This window comes from Rosa rugosa, chromosome 1 (genome assembly GCF_958449725.1).
Source record: "Rosa rugosa chromosome 1, drRosRugo1.1, whole genome shotgun sequence".
In the NCBI taxonomy this organism is placed as follows: domain Eukaryota; kingdom Viridiplantae; phylum Streptophyta; class Magnoliopsida; order Rosales; family Rosaceae; genus Rosa; species Rosa rugosa.
Genome location: NC_084820.1, coordinates 51,443,725 through 51,462,799, shown reverse-complemented (window position 1 = coordinate 51,462,799; position 19,075 = coordinate 51,443,725). Strand labels below are relative to the sequence as shown.

Sequence of the window (19,075 nt, the reverse complement as noted above, 5' to 3'; positions counted from 1 at the left end):
AAACCCCCCTTGTGAGAGCTTGAAGGAAAGCAACAAAGATACTTCGCGTGCCAAAATTGGAAGAAATTTAGCTTGTAGGAGGAGTAATCTTGCCCCCCAAGTATCTTTGTTGGTTGGCGAAACATGATCTTCAATTGCACTTTTGGAGATGAAGATGTTCCAAGATCGGCTTTGTCGCCAACTACCATGTCATAGAACATGGTGTCTTCAGGATTAGCCACAGATTGGCCATTATAGACGACTACTTGCTGGCCACAGAACATGGTGTGACGTGTAGCAGAGTCACAATTAAAATGATCATGAACTTGCTTCTTCTGATCAAAGGGATGATCATGGGCCATATCTTGCCCCCCATGCATCTGATCAGTAGCCACGTATTTGGCTTGATCAGTGGAGAAATCAGATATTTGTTCAGAGACAATTGTATTGTCTGAAGAACAATCTTGTTGATGACCTTTTCTATGCACAGCCTCTGTGTAAGGCTGTGACTCACCAGTGAGACCCTTAGGTTGATTGCCACCTATAGGCAAGTTAGTCTCATAAACGACATCTTCGCGAGCAGGTTCTTGACGTTCCAATTCGCCTTGTGTTTGTGAACCGACTTGGGTAGCCAAGATGGAACCCTCCTTGCGCAAGGTTGTGAACTCAGATGTTATGTTTGCGGCAGGTTGGGCAGTCTGTTTGTCTCTGCTCGAGAAAAGCTTTTGTGACTGCTCTTTAGCTTTCTGAGCATTCTGATTCATTCGCTGCTCCAACTCGCGAATTCGTTGTTCCCTTTTCGCTATCGAAGCTGCCAGATGCTTCCCATAATTTTCACTATGCACTGTGAGGATGCGAAGCCTCTCATCCAGGCTAGCATCTGGTGGAATGATGAGTGGTTCGAACTCGTCATCAATGTCAATATTGCCAATGGTGGCAACATTGGCCATCTTGTCACTTTAGGAATTTCTTTTGGTAAAGATTTTCCCCTGGCATCCCAATGATGGCGAACACAAAAAGACTCTAGTGTTGTCCCACTGGGCGTGCCAAAATGTTTGTTTTGAAGCCCGGTGGTTGAATGTGCTTCAAGAGAAAAACTTCTGATGTAGTCCCACTGGGCGTGCCAAATTGTTTGTTTTGAAGCCCGGTGGTTGAATGTGCTTCAAGAGAAAAACTTCTGATGTAGTCCCACTGGGCGTGCCAAAATGTTTGGCTCCAGTTTTTCTTGAGCTGGTCAACAGTCTCTTTTCTTGCGTGGGCGTGCCAGCACCGTTTGGGTGCGGTCGTTGGGGGTGTCCCTTGACCTGACTTCTTTTGAGCGACTGTAGACGAGGAGAGCACCAACCTCGTCGCAGGATTCTTTGTGCCTCGTGCTGGAGGACTTTGTCTTGTGTCACCAAGTCGATACTTAACGTTGTAGGTTAAGCAGAGCGAAATCACCGGGAAGTAGAGAGAAGTACTTTCTAAAGCGTGACTTTAGCTTGGCTGGGTTGCTAGGGCGTTACCCTTGCTTGGCTGGTTCCGTAACCGTTGTGGTCGCGGTACTACAGTCGGCTCCCGAGGAGACTAGGACCGAAGCATTTTGACAGAGGGTTTGGTGGCACTGATAGTCGGCTCCTGAGGAGACTAGGACTTAGAGTGTGATCACCTATAAGAGAAAGAGAAGGAAAGGAGTTGCTCTTAGAGAGGTTTGCTCTAGAGAGAACTTCGATCATCTTAGAGATGTTTTGATGTATGAATGAGTGAATTGTTCTATGTTGTAGCCTCTATTTATAGGCTAACAAGCAACACTATTTGGCCTTAAACAACTCATAATGGATTAGGTTTTAGCACTTAAACATTAATGGAATGTTAGGTTTGAATACTTAAACACTTAATGGAATTTGTTAGGTTTAAGTCATTTTCTGCTCCCTTATCCCTCAATTTTTATCTCCACTAAGAACTCAGATTCAACCTTCCATTTCTTCATATGAAATGATCCACCATGAATGTAGATTATTGTGGTAAAATTTCAGAATTTATTTCCATGTGGTGGGCCGGAAATGCTGCTGGACCTCTTACAGGTCCAGTTTCCAAGTTTTGCTTCTGCAGAAAATTGGACTGTTTGTTTGAAGGTTTTCCACTCCGAACGAGCTTTGGCACTCTTCATAAGAAATGATTCTTGGGCTGTCTAGAATGGATCTGCAGAGTTTCAGCTCATTTCGAGTTCATTTGGTCAGTCTGCCACCCCTCCTTTCTTGTCTAGCTCGCTTTCTCCTAGCCGAAGTAGGAAAATGTGCTAAAGTTGATTTTTCATTTCCATAGTAGGCTTTATTTAGCCTCTAAATATATATATATATATTTCGAACTTGTCGACAATATATAGCTTGAGCCACTGACATTGGCTCAATTTCTCCAAGACGTGCCTTGTCAGGCCAAAATGCTTATTTTGGGTCCAAACATTCGTAATTCAAATTACCTATTCATCAGATTTATTTAGTATAATATCTTTGTTAATCTTTTGATTTTGTGTAAAGCTTGAATTGGATGGATTTTTAGTAATTAGAAATTTCAATTTATGAATCTGGTACAAAACTTAGTTTCATTCCTTCAAAATAGAATCGTTGTTTCTAATTACCTGATACTTAGATTGCTTTAATATGCAATACCTATGATTTAGATGTTTGTTTTTGTAGTTTTAAATAAATTATTTGTGTGACTCTATATCATAGGTTGTTTATTCCATAACCTGTAGTATTGACAATTAATATACCTATATTTTGGATATATGTATTTAAATCCTAATAGAGTTTTACCTTAGAAATAGATCTATGAAGGTAATTTGCAATTGTATAAGGAATCACAACATGCAAGGCACTAGTAGTTGGGAGATGGATTAAATATTTGTTACTCCTCAAACTTTTCCCTGAAAAACAGTTTAGTCCCTCGCCTTTTAAATTAAACTAGATAGTCCTTATACTCTCTAATTCTCACACAACAGGTCCACAACTGGTCCAAAATGACTATTATACCCTCATTTCCTCTTTTTTATTATTTTTCTCTTCTTTTTTTTATTTTTTTTATTTTCTCTCCCTCTTTTTTTCTCTTTTTTCTCTTTTTTTTTTCTGGTTCTCTCTCTCCCCCCCTCCCCCCCGGAGCCCGCACAGCCCAGCAAGTATCCTGCATCCCAGCGCCTTGCAGCAGCGCAACACCGGCAGACCACCTCGCTGCTCCTCCGCACAGCCTAGCCCATCGCTGCCCAGCCGAACCGGCCTCACCCGCGCACAACCCAACGCTTGGCCTCCACCACCGGATCCCAGCACCTCCGAATCGCAGCACATCCATATCGCAGCACCTCCGGATCCCAGCACCTGTGTCAGCTACTCTTTTGCAGTTCTGCAAACCAGAAGTGAAGAAGAGCAGAAGGAGGAAGAAGACGTGAAGAAGAGGAAGGAAAAAGAGAAAAAAAACCCGGCCCAAAGAAAAGGGACCCGGCCAAAAAAAAAGCGTCCAAGGCTCCGAGTTTGATCGGTCCAAGGCTCCGATGCTCCTGCGCTCGCCTGAGCCCGAACCTGGACGGCATCTCCTCCATGGTCACCGCCTTCGAGATCCTCCGCACCGCCCACAAGAACGCCGCCCCAAATCCTCCCAACTGGTACAAGATCCCCCAGGTAGAGCCATTTGCCCACATCAACACCATTAAGACCAAATACAATAAGCTAATTGAGCAGAAATTGCCCACATCTCGCTTTTCTTCTCCACCCTGATAAGAACCCCCATTTGGGCTCTGACGAGGCCTTCAAGCTTGTAGGGGAGGCCTTTCGGTTCCCTTCGGATAGGATTAGGAGGAAGGAGTAGGATATGAAGCTTAGGATTGGATAATGGATGGTGGCCGGAAGTGGTGGTCTCCTGTGATGGCAGAGGAAGAGAAGAAGAAGAGAGGTCGAGGGAGAGAGGGAGGGAGAGAGAGAGAGAGTATAAAAAAAGGGGAGAAAAAAAAAATATATAAAAAATAATAAAAATAGAAAATGAGGGGCATAATAGTCATTTTGGATCATTTTGGACTTGTTATATGAGAATTCTGAGAGTATAAGGACTATCTAGTTTAATTTAAAAGGCGAGGACTAAACTGTTTTTCAGGGAAAAGTTTGAGGAGTAACAAGTATTTAATCATTGGGAGATTTATGAAGACTACATTGCAAAGTGCTAGTCGAGATGACGGATGAAGTGTTATAATGTTCTTTATATTAGGTTCAAAAATGTAAAGTTTATATTTCAATTGTAAAAACAAATTTAAAATTGTTTATTTCAATACTGGATGAACATCATTTATGGTTGTACTCATTGTCCCTATTTCAATAAATTTTTAGGTTTATTCCTTCAAAAAGAAGTGTATTTAAATTATCTTGATATTAGAAATAAACTTCTTAATATTGTAAAGTTCAATTTCAATTGTAAAACAATGAATGATAATAATGAGTTTGCTAAATTATAGTGCAAAAACTCTTGCACATTCAAAATTATTCAATGTGCCAAAATTAAGGGATAATTATATTTGGATTAAATACTTGTTACTCCTCAAACTTTTTCCTGAAAAACAGTTTAGTCCCTCGCCTTTCAAATTAAACTGGATGGTCCTTATTCTTTCTAATTCTCACACAACAGGTCCAAAACAGGTCTAAAATGACTATTCTACCCCCAAGATCATTTTTATATTTTGTTCTCTCTCTTTTTCTAATTTTTCACTCTTTTTTTATTTATTTTTTCTGCTTTTCTCTCTCTCTATCTCTCTTCTCCTTCGTTCTTCGTTCTTCGTTCTTCTCTGCTATTTTTTCCACAACCTACCACCTACCACCATTAGCAACAAAGAGCAAATGAGGAGTCTGACCCATAAACCATCAATTACAAAACACCTGCCCAAAATCAAAGCTTTAATCTTTAGTCAAACAACCCCCTAATGCAATTTCTCAATCAATCACCCATTCTCAATCTTTGATTTGATTTCAGCGATTCAAACACTGAAAAGAAGGCACCTAAATTCGACATATTTTACCTCAAAAGAAGGTAAGACCATTCTTGTCGGTCTCGATCTGGACTCGTTCCGTCGCCGATAATCCAGAATGCTTCAGTTCAGATCGAGGACTGGTAAACGAAGAGATCCTCGCCTGATGAAGCCGAACCCCATCTGATCATTGAATCAGTTCACCGTTCCGGTCAACCTCTCACTCATCCTCACAAAGGAGAAAAAGAAAAACCGATCTCTTGTTGTTCTTGAACTGCTTAGTCCAAGTTTCTTCATGAACTCCAAAATCTCAGCTTCTAGGGGAAACCCTCCTCCAATTTTGAATCCCTACACCACTCACAAACCCAAAACATCCTACTTTCCTCTCTCCCCACAAAACCCCACAGCAGAAGTCCTGCTTTCTCCGACGACAACAAATCTGGCCGCCTCACTCCAGCCACCGGATTGACGATTTGGAGGATCGGAGGAAATGCGCCGGAGACTAAATGAAAGTAGGTCGAGGTGTTTGTGAAGGAAGAATAAAGTATAATTTTTTCTTTTTCATTTGAAGCGTGGTGGGTAGAGGAAGAAGAAGGTGGGCAAAAAGAAGAGAAAAAAGGGAATAAAAAAATAAAGGATTAGAAAGAAGCAGAAGAGAGAGAGAAAGAGAGAGAGAGAGAGAAAAGCAGAAAAAATAAATAAAAAAAGAGAGAAAAATTAGAAAAAGAGAGAAAAAAATAAAAAAATTGATCTTGGGGGTAGAATAGTCATTTTAGACCTGTTTTGGACTTGTTGTGTGAGAATTAGAAAGAATAAGGACCATCCAGTTTAATTTGAAAGGCGAGAGACTAAACTGTTTTTCAGGGAAAAGTTTGAGGAGTAACAAGTATTTAATCCATTATATATTAAGCAAACTCTACAGTTACACATAACTATTATGTGGTCCTTGACCACCTCATAGAATCAGGCACCTATGTGGAGAAAAATGTAGGGGCGGAAAAAAAAAATCTTAAAGCAATCAATCTGCATAAAGTACATTTTATATGGGCTAATTACATTAACTCGACCATTTTAGAAAATTAATGAATATGAAATAATTGTATAACTACACCTATTAGAACGGATAAGCAAAATAACATACCTTAATGAGAGGATGTTTAATCATGTCGAGAAAGAAACATATTTATAAAATAGGAATATAACAGAATCTGATGATACACAATAGCAAATATATAGATCACATCGGAAAGGAAGAAATATAGGATAATTAAGGCAATTAATCGTTTCAAATAAGAGAAAAATCAAGGATTAAATTGATTGTATTAAATTCTAAATATTTAAATTCAAAAAATAGTCAACAGCTATATTTGAGAAATATTTTATTTATTAATCAGAAGGGCAAAAAAGTCCAACTAAAAAATGTGAAAAATGTTAATTATAGATTTAAAACCTATAAGGAAGGTTCAATTATGTGAATTGGGTGTAGATTAAAAGAAAATATAGGGATGGGTTTTTCTTAATAGGAGCTTTGTTTTTTGGATTTTTATCTAATTTTCTCTTCTTTTTTTTCTTCCAACTATCTTGATAGATGTAGGTTAATGGTTGGATTTGATTGCATAGTGAAGTTTTCTAGTTTATAGCACACCTTATATATATATATATATATAATTTATTTATTTATTTATTTTAAACATATGGTATCTACTAACTACGGTGTCACATGTACAGAAAGCTTTAGTTTGTCAATTCACCTATGCTTTTTTATGGCCAGCGGTGATTTTACTAGAAGATTTTTCTTTTGGGGTGGATAGGATGTTTGTTTGGTTCTCTTTGTAATACTGAATGAGCAAACAATCCCAAGATCAATTCACAAGCACATAAACACACTGAATATTAACCAACACAACATGAACCAAACTTTATGGTTTTTGAGACTAACCTTCTTCTAAGTTGGGAGCCATTTCAGTAGCACTAGTTGACTTTGATAGCAAGCACAATTGATCTTCTCCTCAGCTTTGGATTCAAGCACCTTTCTATGGAGCAGGACTTAAAAGCTTTGTTATAGAGAGAGCAGGGACCAACACACCTTATTTATATTGCACTACACCAATAACTTAAACACACAACGCTTTTTGCACAACGAAAAAAAAAAATTTGTTGTGTGATGAAGAAAAGTGAATCACACAACACGTTTACAAAACTTTTGTTGTATAAGGTGGTTAAAATTTTGAACTTTTTAGCTAGTAGATCATTGCACAATAGTTATAAGAATAGTTCGTTGTGTGAATGAAGAAAAAAATAGCGGCAGATTTCCCTCTTAGCCTAACTCAAATTTGGCTCTAAATTGGTGCTCCAAAGGACAACAGAATAGTTATATCTGTTGTATGAGTGTAGCTTGCAAAATATCATACAACAGTTTTTTACTTTGTGTTGTCCAAGTAATGAAGATATATACTGGCAAAATTTCAATGCATCCAAAATGTCATTCATTCCCCCAAAATGAACAAACTTTGATCGAAATGTAGGTTACATATATGTACTCCTACAACGTAATTTCTTATTTGTGTTGTCTAAATGAGAGATACCTATCCCTAGCGCCAAAACTGGTACTATGATTGCACATAGGCGGGAACTATCCCTCCTTGCTCCCCCAGCTCAAATTTAAACTACGTATAATCAGACAACATAACTTCATATATGTGTTGTCTGATTCATGAAACAAAATTAAAAAAAACCAAACCCCCGCGCCTTGATAGCTATTATCTCGCACTTGCACAAAATAACACTTCAACGAAATAACAAATGACCTTTTCTTCGAGCATCTCTCCTCAAAACATCATCTCCTCTCGCGTTTTACTGTCCCTTTTCCTAGAGTGCTCCTCTCCCTATTGTCTCCGCAATCCCTTCCTCCATCTACATCATGATCTTCGCATACACACATCACCGCCGAGATGAGGGTTCTATTATCTCAACTCAGCCATCACTCAATTCCATTTGTGAAGAAATAGGGTTCTGCGTATTTCCAAAAAGGAAGAAGGAGGAGGTTCTTCAATCCGCTGAAGATTAGGGTTCTTCGATCTCTAGGTTTACAACGTCAATTTGGGGATTTGTGGGCTACTCGATTTGGGGGTTTCACAGCTGGGGTTTTTACGGCTCTTCGTCCTCTCTTCGATTTGGGATTTCTGGGCTTGTGTTGGTCTTCGAATGAGAAAGGTAATGGAGCCTGGGCTTTTGTCTGGGCGGCAAGGCGACTAGGCGGGTTTTTTTTTTTTCCTTTTCGCGACATCTAAAACTCCTATTCGCTCTCCGGTCTCTGCCTACCAAGCCACCGCACCTCTGCATCACTCATCCACGCCTTCACCGCAGCTCCCCCGAACCACTGCAGCTCCAGTGCTTTATCTCAGCGGCTTCAGAGTCGCTTTGTAATGCGCGCTGCCTTCAATCTCTAACTCTGTAAGTCCCTCTATTCCCTTGAATTGGAAGTTTGAATTGGTATTTTGAATCTTTGATTAGTGGGTAGTTGGGTAATGACCGTAATGGCTACTTCACTCTGTAATGGGTAATGGGTATTTCACTCTGTAAGTCCCTCTTCAGTTCTTCGTTCTTCACTTCTTCATATCTGCTAATGCTCTGCGGCTCTGCTTATAAAGATGTGATCTTTATATGAAGATTGTTTTGATTCGTGCTTCAAAAGAGCAAACAATTTATGACTTGCAATAAGAAATGCCATTGTTTGCTGCAATTCCTCCCCCCCCCCCCCCCCTTCCTCCCGGAATGACTGTTTGCTGCAAGTTGATTTGCTAGAGAGATGATAGCTTTTGCTTCATAATGTAGATTTGCCTATGCTGTGTTTCTAAAAAAACGCATGATTGTAAAACATTAGAAAAGAAAAATTATAGTTGCAAGTAAACTATCGATGGGAAAGAGGCAAAGAGCATATGGTATAATTAATAAAAACTTAACACACTGAGTATTCTAAAACAACTTAAGTATATGAAATAGTATATGAAGTCGTGGAATAAGAGAGGCTCATTGATTCAAGCACTTGATGAGCAGGCTCTGAATCAGCAGGGTTTTAGTAACTTGAAATTTTCTTTCAATATAAGGGCAAGTCAAAACTCTGCATACATGAGTACATTACAAATTTACAATGCCAGTTCTGGATCTAAATGCTATGATTATTACAGGCATGCACATCTTGATGATCCTGGACGAAGTGAGTGGGAAGGATTTCCTTCAGGAACTAAAGCTGCTGCTGCTGGTATGCCTGTAATATTTATTTTCAATTATAAGTTCAGTGGATGAGTATATAATTTGCCGTCATTTGTGTCTACAGGTGGTATAACAACCTTGGTTGACATGCCTCTAAATAGCTTTCCTTCCACTGTCTCTAGAGAGACTTTGGAGCTCAAGCTTACGGCTGCGGAAAGCATAATTTACGTTGATGTTGGTATGTTCTTGAAAATATAAGTTAGGATACATCTATTCAAGTATTTTTGAGAATTACTAAGCCTGCAATTTGAACAGGTTTCTGGGGAGGCCTTGTTCCTGAAAATGCATTCAACAAATCTGCTCTTGAGGATCTCTTAAATGCCGGTGCTCTTGGTTTGAAGGTAACTATTGTTCAAGATGTGAAGTGTTACATGCCTTAATAGAGCAGTGAAAACATGCTATGAACAGAAGCATAATATAGAATTACTTAGTTGTTTTGTTTTGTATGTTATCATATCCTCTTCTGATGAATTTCTTGATGTCTGTTTTTGTAGTCTTTCATGTGTCCATCAGGGATCAATGACTTTCCTATGACAAACAGCAGTCATATTAAGGTCTGTTACATGAGATTTAGTTCTCCTTCTATCATATAAAATAAGGATTTTCACCTTTCACACTAAATGAAAAGCATAGAATAAATGGATTATTTCTTGATATTGCTGCATACCCATAAGCTTCTGTACTAATTCAATCATCTTATTCATTCGTTTAGCTGAAGTTGTTATCATGATGCTGATGTCTTTTCAAATATCTGCATGTTGATTTCAATCATTTCTTCCTTAGGAGGGTCTGTTTGTACTGGCAAAATATCGAAGGCCTTTACTTGTACATGCAGAGAAACAACTAGATCCTGAAACTAACTTGGGAGTCGAAGATGGTAGTATTGATGCTCGTTCCTATTCGACGTATCTTAAGACTATACCACCTTCATGGTAATTTAATTTTGTAAAGGAAAATGGTTTGAAACCAATATTATGAATCTATGTATAATAACTAGTTCCTATATTTCCAAACCAGGGAAGAGGCAGCTATAAAGGATCTCGTTACCTTGACAAAGGACACAAGGATCGGTGCTCCTGCAGAAGGAGCTCATCTTCATATTGTGCACTTGTCTGACTCAAGCTCTTCATTAGATCTTATTAAGGTAGAGTCCTTAAAAGTATGTTTGTTAGGGTCTTATTAGTTTCACACTGCTACAAATGGTCATCACTTCCTCATTTTCCCAACAAACCAATAAATAATTATTCAGGGGTGCCTATTTGCTGAGAGAAAATGATCCGTGCTAATGAATTGACTATGCTGCTGTGGTTTTTACATTGTTGCAGGAAGCAAAAAGTGGTGGCGATAGTTTAACTGTTGAGACGTGCCCCCACTACTTAGCTTTCTCCGCCGAAGAGATTCGGGATGGAGCTACTCGTTTAAGTGTTCTCCGCCCATCCTTGATGCTGTCAATAAGGAAAAACTGTGGAACGCTTTGTTGGTATGTAATTACTTTATGTTTCCCTTATTTATATGAAAGGATGCCTATTTATCATCAATTGGTTCTACTTCTTCTCATTGTTGTTTCAGGAAGGGGATCTTGACATGTTAAGCTCTGATCATTCTCCAACAACACCCGAACTTAAGCGTCTGGATGATGGTGACTTTTTAAAGGCTTGGGGTGGCATATCGTGCTTGCAGGTTTGTGTTTATTGCTCTAAAAATCTGACTGCTATTTTATGTGAAATGGATAGGTTCCTTAGTACTGTTAAAGCTTCTTGCTTCATTGAAAAAGAACTCTTGCTTCAGTTGGCTTTTCATATTCTCCCCCCAAATGTAATATTTTGTGATTTTTGAGAACTAACTGGCATTTTTTTGTGGGAACTTGCAGTTTGTTCTTCCTGTGACATGGTCGTATGGCCAGATATATGGAGTGACTTTAGAACAAATGGCTCTGTGGTGGAGTGAAAGGCCGGCCAAGCTTGCTGGACAAAAACTAAAGGTGATCTCATTATCATATGTTTCAAAACTGTAGTTGAATGGGAATACTATAAGAATTACATTCCCTTAATTTGGCATGATTAAACACGAAAACAAGTGTTGCATGCCCGAATCAGTAAAATGTTTGCAGGTGTGGCTATAAATCACATGCCGATTCAAGTCACATGAAATGAGTTCTGTCTTGCAGGGGGCAATTGCAATTGGAAACTATGCAGATATTGTGGTATGGAATCCAGATGTTGATTTTGACCTTGACGATGACTATCCTATACACATTAAGCATCCGGTATGCATGCCTTCCCTCTACTTTTTATTTCCTATGTATCCAGTTCACTTGTTTCGAGTATGACTTGATTCCTTTGTTTACAACATTCTTGAGCAGGCTCTGATGAGTTTAGTACTTTAGTGCTTTTATCAGATTAATTTGGTCCTGTTTGAGTGTGTCCGGTGCGTTAATAAGACTGACTTGTTGAGTGAAATTTCAAATATTGAACTCTTTGGTTCTGGAAAATGTAGAGGTTTTAGGAATTAGGAACCAGAAAATGATTCCACCAGAAGATGATAATTAATTGAGCTGTGATTTTTGCTTGAGAGTTGTTCTGTTTCTAAATGCTATGTCTGCCTTTATAATTTATGATATATAACTGCATGAATCATGATCATTTCACAATCGTAGTTTATGCAAAAGTCTTGCTGATTTTGTATGATTTCCTTGCCAAAGTATCTTCACTTTTTCTTTCATTGATGGCTTGCAGATCATGTTGTTCAAGTAAAGGACGGTGCATGTAGTTGATGCTGGATAAAGACAGGTGGGGAACTAGATTTGATTCCATATATAGCTAAACAAATCAAAATTTAACTCACCAAAAATCGTTTCAACTTTATAGGTTTGACACCATGGCTGCACAGACTAAGTTCCGGGAATAGTGGGAAGACAAGAGTTTGTATCAATATATTGGCTGTAGAAACCAAGTTCCTGCACACACTATATGTGGCATGTTTAATTTGGAACAACGTAGTTGTATCAGCTTTTGATGTCCCAAGTAGATGGCCGTGCATTTGAATACTTTTCTTCTATTAATGGTTGCTTGGATGATTGGGAAATGCTCCCTTTTAACATTTGAGATCTATGGAATGGGTTTGATTACTCATTTAAGCATTTGGAATGTGTTTTCTTTCCAATTGATCAATGTTCATTAGGTAAAATGGAGCTATATATGCACAAAATATAGCAAATGAAAATGATTGTACAACAGTTTTATAGTGTGGCAATCCAACGTTGTCTGAATACAAAAATTGGGTCATTCACTCAATGCACTCTTTACATATCACACAATGGTTGTAAAAAAAACTATGTCTTCTGATTTTACAATCACACAACGATAAGAACTGAATTATGTTGTCCAAGACCAATTCACACAACAACCATAGTGTACAACTGAAGTGTGATGGTATATCAGACGACGGTGAAATGACAAAAATATTGTCTGACAAGGGTTTCCAACAACACCTTGGAAACAAGTTCTGTTGTATGAAAGATGCACGTCATGCTGTGCGGCAGCTGTGCTTTGCATCTGTCGAGAGATGACACAACGCTGATAACAAAAATATGTCGTGTGTTTGTATATCATACAACGGTGCACCACCCTTGTGCAAAATTTAATCAGACAACGCTCCGATACACAACGGTGAGCCTCCAAATCACACAACGAAAAAAACCCGTCGTCTGTTTCATTTTTTGGTGTAGTGTTGGCTAATGATCCTAAGAGTCCTCCCATAAAAGTGTTTCTTAGAAACCAAGTCACCAATAATAAGAAACCTAATGCAACACTAAATCTGATTACAATGTAATCCAACTAATGAAGTCCTAACCTATGAGCTGATATAATTGTCTCAATAGGTTTTTCTAGGTATTGTACTTGACATACAATTCCTATTAATGAAACAAGTTCTAATTCAATATGTATACTGCATTATAGATAATGATAGGTCCATATTTGTTCTAACACTCTTCCCTGCTTTATTACTTGTTATCTCTTTTATTTTTCAGTTTTAGGTGGTTTTCTTTCAGTTTGGATGAGCTACTTCTACAGTTGTACCAGAGATCATGTTGATGGATGTGTGATGAGGATTCTGTGGGAAGGCATAGTTGGAGGGGAAAGAGATCATTTGGTAAGAATTGGTTTCACTTAAAGGAAGAAAGGGGATTAGGTATTGGAAATTTTGGTAAGGATAGATGAATCATTATTAGGAAAATGGATATGGAGTTTACACCCCCAAGCTCCGATTTAGGTGGGCTGGCTGGTTAGGCGTTTAACCACCAAGCTCCTACGTTCTATACCAAATGAATTCTCTCAACTTTTGCCTTTCATGATGTTTCTTAATTTCAAAGGTGCCAAAGAGATTATATTTAATTCACAATGTTTTGGGGTCTTAGAGTGCTGCTCAGTGAAAGTTGGGAATCGAAGGAGGGTGAGGTTCTAGAAGCACTGATGAGCAGGGGAGGCAGTCCTGAAAAATAAACTTCCAAGATTGTATTGCTTGTCAAGATACCATGATTCCAAGTTACTTATAAGGCTGAAGGGTTGGGCTTGCAATAAGTTAGGATTTTGGGTTAGAAGAAATTTGTGTGACCATGAGACGGAGCAATTGATCTAATTGTTAGGGGTTCTAGAGAATGGTAGGCTGCTCGATTCTAGATCATATTTGAGCATGTGGAAGTTGGTATCCAATGCGTTGTTTTCCTGCAGATCCTATTCAGGTTTCTATGTGAAGATACTTGTATCCCAACTTAAGAGTCAGCAGCTTTATTTTGGAAAGCTGAAGTCCCATCCAAAGTCGAAGCTTTCACATGGATTGCAGTCTATGGTAAACTAAATACTTATACCTTTTTTTTTCTTTTTTTTTTTCAATAAAATCTGGAAGCTAAGGAGGCTATTTGTCCTGGTTAGTTTTCCAGTTTCCAGCCAAAAAAAAGAAGACGACCAGGTGCTTGATTTTCTCCTGGTGTCATACGTACTGAAAGATGGGTGGAAGTTCTGATGATGTTATGATTGCAAAGTAGCTCAGAAGCTTGGTGAAGTCTATTTAGTAATGCCGAAATGCCATGGAATCCTATGGTCGGATGTTAATCTGTTATCCTTCGTTAAGGACAACTACAAGGGGTTTTGATGGCAAAAGATCTTTGGAATTGCAGAATCTAGGCGGTTATTTGGGTAATTTCATTTGAAAGAAATGAGCCATATATATGAGGATTAGAGACGCTAGGGGTGGAAGAATTGTGGGAGAAGGTTATTTATTGTTCTTCGTTTTGCCGTTCTGTTACGGTGCCTTTTCGGGGTTGTAAGTATGTCTTCCTGATTACACGCATTTTTATGCATGTAATTGTATCTAAAACACTAGAAATAAGTTAATCCTCAAGTTAATTATTATGTAATTAATCCATTTTTATTTACTCTGTAGAAAATAAGCGGAATTGCGGAAACAAGAGAAAATTGTGCGAAATTGGAGCAAATTGGAGTTTCTGACAAAAGGACGAGATAGTCAAGTTCAATCATGCATGGCCAACACGCGTGAGGAAACCGAATCGAATTATTCCATGTTGATACATTCGGATGTGCTTTATAACCGGAAGAATAAAGAAAAGAAGGAACTTGTTTCAATTAATCATTGTTTTGATTAATTAAGCATTGGGTAATGATTAATTCATCAGGTTCATAGCCACCCACGTGCATCTCTTTATTTTCCATTTAGTTTATCTATTTATTTTCTCCATTTGGCCACTAGCATGCCGCCACGTGGCAGTTTGACTCTTATCTCTCCTTTCCTCTTTCTCACGAAAAGAAGACCAGCCCATCCAATTCTTTTCTCTCTCTTTGTGACCAGCCACGTGCACACCCTACTCTCCACTGTGCCTTCACTCACCTGCAGCCATATATAAGGAAATCCCATCTCTCATTCGAGAGAAGAACCCTAGAGAGCAGAGCCGAAAACACAAAAACAGAGGCAGCCCCTTTGGGCTGCTCTCTTTCTCATCCTCTCCTCCTCCCTCTTCATTTTCTTTAGTTTCTTTAGTTTTATTTTGGGAATTTAGAAGGACTCACTCAAGGCTTCAAGGGAATCATCATCAAGAGCACCACACCTCTATTTTGGGTAGTTGGGTGAAGAAATTGCTTGGTTCATACTAGCCCATAGCTAGGAGTGACCAAACTAACTCTCACCTCTCTTCCTTATTATCTATTCCATAATTTTATTTGTTATTGATGATGTATTTAACTATGGATAGTGAGTAGTTCAATTTTGGGAGTTAGGGTTGTGAAGCCCTAACTCATCTTGTATAAATATTGATGCTTTAATTTTAATAAATGCAATTTCCATTGTGTATGCTTTAAATCCAAATTTATTGGTCCTTAGAAGCATGTTTCTAGGCTTTGTCACCCTTTGAAATTATGTTGTGGGCAATTGTGATGAATGGATTGATAAATTGACAACTTATTGGTCTTGTTGCATCTAGGATTTAAGTGTGGTAACCATTAGCTAGCTTAATTGTAGCTAAGCTTGCTTGGGTCTCTATTATCTTGCACTCTAGGCCTCTAATTTTGGATATTGCGGCCTTAACCGGCGTAATGCCCAAATTAGAGAGTTGATTGTGGCCCTAACCGGCATAATCGATACACCGAAAGGATAATTGGTTTAGTAGCCTTAACCGGTACTAGATACGGGACTTGACACATATAGGAAATGCATGCATTTGTAAAATTGACATTGATATTTGCAAGATAGTTAGTGTGAATCATCCAACACTCCCATGTTCCCATTAATTTGAAAACCCAAATTTAATTTTCTAGTTCGTTAATTAGTTGTTTAGTTTACTTTTCGGTTGCGTTTAGTTTAATTAATTCACAATTCAAAACTTCCTACAATTTTTGACTCATTTGTTTATATCCACCACTAGGCTCTTAGTTTTGATTAGGCTTTGGTGAAAACCAAAGCCGAGCATTGCTAAGGCTTGGTGCCTTAGATTAGCCTTTTTATTTATTTTCTTTTTCTTTTATTTGTTTGCTAAGTGTCTTTATTTCCGATTACCCAAGGATTGTGGGTTAGCCACTAATCCCCGTGGTACGATAAACTTTGGGCATAATATTTCCCTATCTTGACAATGATACGTACGCTTGCGTAAACGTATAAACAAGTCACTTCCATATTGTGGAGTTGGAAGGCAGCCATTACTTAATCAGCTTCTAAGTCTGTTCTATTCTTATTCTTGTACATTATTTCTCTTGTGTGGACTTTTTGTAGAATCTTCCAGTTGGATTCAACACAGTGTTTTTCTTTTCAATAGTAATTAAGGTGCTGAAGAGATGTGATTATTTCTAACTAAATTTTAGGATTGGAAGGGAATTATTGATGAAGGATTATATATAATTAACCCCACAAAATAGTTTCATGCATGTGTCTCATTCAGGTTAGAAATAGACAAGGATTATGAACGCGTAATCTTTGAAAGAGCGAGGTTTGCAATTTAAATTGGATACAACAGATTGCTACTATCTTGGATGCCCTGTTTGAGTGCATTGATCTTAATCTTGTTATCTTCTGGCTTGATCCAAACTTCTACTCTTGTTGAGTTCGTTGGTCTGAAGCTGCTTCTTCTTCTTTCTTTTTTGTTTTTTGTTGTAGAGAATTGTAATTGTGTTTATTATTGATAATAGGAGCCCTTTATATAGGGAGTTACAAGGTATACAATAGGTAATAGAATCCGAATACAATTGAATACCTAGAACACTTTCCTATTACAACTCTAAACCCTAGTTTGTAGAGGCACACATTATGTCAACATCCTTCAACACTCCCCCTTGTGCCGCTCAAACTTGGTAATGACGCTTTGATCGTTGCCTCACTAAAAACCTTGCCAGGTAACAAAAACCCTGTGGGACAAAAATAACCCTGGTCGAAGTACAAAAAGAGCACAACACGTCCTTCACTCTTCGAGATCGAACATGTAGACATCATACCTCCCTCTGATGTCAATATCTCCCCCTGATTGCTACAATCATGGGAGTTCGGATAACTTTCTTAATCCGATGCTCTTCACATGTTTCTCGAAGGTGGATTTAGGTAACGACTTAGTAAATAAGTCCGCTACATTATCCTCAGATCGGATTTGGTTCACTTCAATATTTAGAAGTGCCTGTTGTTGCTGACTGTAAAAGAACTTAGGCGATATATGCTTGGTGTTGTTGCCCTTGATGAAACCTAATTAATTTTATTTGCTCAATACAAGCTGCATTATCCTCATAAATGCATGTAGGTTCATCCGTGGTAGACTTCAAACCACAAGTTCCTCGAATGTGTCTAACTACAGACCTTAGCCATATGCATTCTCGCACAGCTTCATGTAGAGCAATAATCTCTGCATGATTTGAGTAAGTAGCAACAAGGGTCTGCTTTGTAGACCTCCAAGATATCGTAGTGCTTCCCATAGTAAAGACATAACCCGTTTGGGAGCGACCTTTGTGAGGGTCAGAGAGATACCCTGCATCAGCAAAACCCATCAAGACATCGTTGTCATTTTGATGGAGGGGAGGAGGAGCACGGAAGGTGGCGTTTTGCCTTGTGGAGTCCGATTTCACACTTCCGTTATTTCTTTTCTCTCTGTAGGGATAAAATAAGCTCATATCAATCGTACCTCTCAAGTATCGAAAGATTGTCTTTACACCAATCCAATGGCGGCGTGTTGGCGCAGAACTATGTCGAGCTAACAAGTTCACTGCAAATGAGATATCTGGTCTTGTGCATTGAGCTAAGTACAATAATGCGCCTATTGCACTTAGATAGGGCACTTCAGCCTCTAATAAGTCTTCATCCTCATCCCTTGGACGAAATGGATCTTTTCCGGGCTCAAGACTACTGCCGATCATGGGAGTACTCACAGGCTTTGCTTTATCTTCATTAAAGCGCCTTAGTAATTTTTGAGTATATGCTGACTGATGGATCATAATCCTATCACTACGGTGCTCGAGCTCTAGTCCGAGACAAAACAGTGTTTTCCCAAGATCTTTCACCTCAAATTCGGATTTCAAGTATTTAGCAGTTTCCTTTAACTCATCTAGAGTTCCAATTAGGTTCATGTCATCGACATAAACTGCTACAATTGCAAATCCAGAACTTGTCCTTTTTATAAACACGCATGGGCATATTTCATTGTTGACATATCCCTTCCCAATCAAGTAGTCACTTAGACGGTTATACCACATCCGTTCGGATTGTTTCAATCCATATAGTGAGCGTCTCAATCTTATTGAAAACGCGCTCCGTGGTTTAGAGCCACTTGACTTGGGTAATTGAAGTCCATCTGGAACCTTCATATATATCTATGAATCTAGATCCCCATAGAGATATGCTGTAACCACATCCATAAGCTGCATGTCAAGTTTTTGGAAACTACCAAACTGACAAGGTAGCGGAACGTTATAACGTCCATTACGGGAGAATATGTCTCCTCGTAGTCGATTCCAAGGCGCTGTGAGAAACCTTGCGCCATAAGGCGGGCTTTGTATCTAACAACCTCATTTTTCTCATTACGCTTTCTAACAAAGACCCATTTATGGCCAACAGGCTTTATATTTGGGGGTGTCAGCGTTATGGGCCCAAATACCTGTCTCTTTGTTAGTGAATCCAATTAAACCTAGATCGCATTTTTCCATTTAGGCCAATCTGCTCTTCGTTGACATTCTTCAACGGAGCGAGGTTCGATATCATCATGTTCTGTAATCCCTTGAGTGATAGAATATGCAAACACATCATCAAGGATAATAGAATCTCGATTCAATGTCTCATGTACACTAGTGTAATTCATGGAGA

The 19,075-nt window shown here is 38.7% G+C and overlaps 1 pseudogene; it reads left to right on the top strand.

Annotated features, from left to right (window-relative positions):
* Positions 1–8,180: 8,180 nt before the first annotated feature.
* LOC133730143 (allantoinase-like) lies at positions 8,181–12,333 on the top strand (annotated as a pseudogene).
* The last annotated feature ends 6,742 nt before the right edge of the window (positions 12,334–19,075 follow it).